Here is a 2704-nt window from a genome sequence, read left to right as displayed (position 1 = left end):
AAATATTTGACAAAAAACCGGTTTTTTTGCATTTTCTGTTTTCTGTTCTGTTACTTTTTTTTGCGCTTTGCAAAAGTAAACTACAAAACTTTACAAAAAAATTGCAAATGATTAATTCACCCTGCAAATTTTGCAAATGATTACTTTACACAAAAAATAAGTGTCTTATGTATATTAATAAAAGACAAAATGCGTAAAATGAAAGAAATCGTTAATAAATAAATAAAAATAGTTTTAAAAAAATAGAAATAGAAAATTTGTTTAAGCAAATATTATTGCTGTTTTTAAAATAAATTTAGTTCCAATAATTTAAGGAATATATTTCCGGACAATACTTTTAAATTGTGAATTAAAAACTTCAGTTTCTAAAAAAACTTTATATTACATTTAACATAAATGTTTTATAATATTTTATAATATTTAGTTTTTAATATTTTATAATATTTTATTTAGACCTATATAAAAGCAACTTATTATATTTGTTAATTTTGTTTTTTAATATAATTTTTGTTAAAACAACTCATACTCATACTCGTTACATATAAATTCTTTTTTTATAACTTTTCAAACTGCAAAATAAATTAAAAGCTTAAAAATTGTCTCTATGGATATACAAAACTTCTTTATCTACGATTCAATGTCAATAAAAGAAATCATATACAAAAATTTTGTGTTTTGTATTAATGTATAACATATAATTGTACTAAAATTATACAAATATTTCAAATTGTAATAATAAAATTTATTAAAATAAAATATTATTTTAAACAAAAATTAAACTCATAAGTACATGCTATGGATAAATCATGTACTCATAGCATCAAAATATCAAACAAATAAAAAAAATATACAAACAGAAACGAAATGCTTTCAAAAACCAATACAAAATGAAAGTGATCTAATTTTTTGGTGCAACGCTTTGTTTTGCATTTTATGCAAAGACTCTGCAATGAAATCTTTATTTGCAAAATGCAAAGTAAATCATCTTAAGTCTTTGGTGCAACGCTTTTCAGTTTTACTTTGCAAAAAAACTTATATGTTTTGCAAAGTGCAAAGTGAAAAGTGTTGGTGCAATAGGGCCCTGATAGATAGCCGCACTTTCCTAAAGGACTGACCAATTAGCAAGTGTCTATTACAGTCCACTAGCTAGCCTCAACGACTGATCAGGAATCATAGAAACCTTCTTTCAACCTCTGCGTTGGCGGCAGTTCTTAGTTTGTGTGCTGAATTATGTCACATGAAAAATCATCATGTCATGACTTCCATATGACATGCTTCAGTCTACAATAAGCTCGTACACCACGACAAGGTGACTACCTAGCAGAGATTCGAAGTACTAAGAATTGACCGGAGATTCTCAAAGGTGCACCAAAAACCATCTCGGCTATGCAGTACCAATGACACCGCTGCGTTTCAGCTGGATGTTTCAGAGCATTTGATGGCAGACTTTAATGAACGATGCCACCGCTCTATTATACCGTTTGATTACGGGTGGTACGGTGTGGTATAAAAATGTCTAACTCCCAGCAATTCCATTAATCCGTGGTTGTATATAAAGGGATACCATAATTGCATATCCAACCACTGATAAGTATAGTGACAATATTTTGTGCTGTTATAGCGACCTCATTTATTTAGGAATAAATCTACATCACTCATTTATTTGGGAACAAATGAGCGATAGAAATTTATTATCCCTAAAAATTGTTTAAGCTGTTTAGCTATTTTAGGTTTTGGAAAATTGCGTACGGCATTCATTTTTTCTTCGGGTGGGTTAATATCTTGTGTGCTGATGTTATGCCCTAAAAAAATTAGTTCATGCTTACCAAATTGACATTTTCCAAAGTTTACAGGCAAATTTGCTATACGAATGTGTTTCAGCACAATTCGTAGATGCTTTTCATGCTCCTTCTCTAAGTTTGATCCTATGAGTATGTCATTTATATACACAAATGTAAAGTCGAAACCTTTTAGGACCTCGATATGTGCGGCGTTTCTTAAACCAATTATCATGCACTAGAATTCGATAAGCCCGAAAGGGGTTTGGCCGTTTTGGGTATACAGCACCGCTTTACCTGTATTTGGTGCTAAGCCCTTTGTAAATTGATCGTGAAAAAATCGTTTTTTCATATAAAATGTTGGTGACATCATGCAAATATGATATTGGGTACCTGTCTAGCACCGTTATATCGTTTAATACACGATAGTCTCTACGCCATTCACCGCTTGATTTCTTCACTAAGTGTAGTAGACTAGCCGAGTTACTTTTAGAAGGTCTACAAATATCCTTTTCCACTAAAAACTCGAATTTCGTAATAATGTTGTGCGTCACGTTGGTGCTAATCGGCTCCTTATTCGCACTGATCATCGCTAGGTCTTTAAATTCATAATTATAACTGCGCGTAGCGTCCCTAAGTGGAATGTACCCGTACTTGAACCGAATTGCATTGAGTTGCAATGCCTTTTACCTTAAGTAACGTTTTTCGATCAATAAGTTTTCTGCCTTTTATATCAACTAAAAGACCGAAGTGTTTCAAAAAATCAGATCCAATGATGGCACTGTGGACGTCCGCTTCTATAAATGTCCAAATAAAATCGCGTCTTAAATTCAAGGATACTTTTAAACGTTTTCCGCCATATATCCGTATGGGACTACCGTTGACTACAAATAGTTGTATCGTTTTCGTCGTTTTTCAATTAGCAA

Source organism: Teleopsis dalmanni, chromosome 1 (assembly GCF_002237135.1).
Source record: "Teleopsis dalmanni isolate 2A chromosome 1, ASM223713v2, whole genome shotgun sequence".
Lineage (NCBI taxonomy): Eukaryota > Metazoa > Arthropoda > Insecta > Diptera > Diopsidae > Teleopsis > Teleopsis dalmanni.
The sequence above is the reverse complement of the archived record's forward strand: the minus strand, read 5'-3'. Positions refer to the sequence as shown.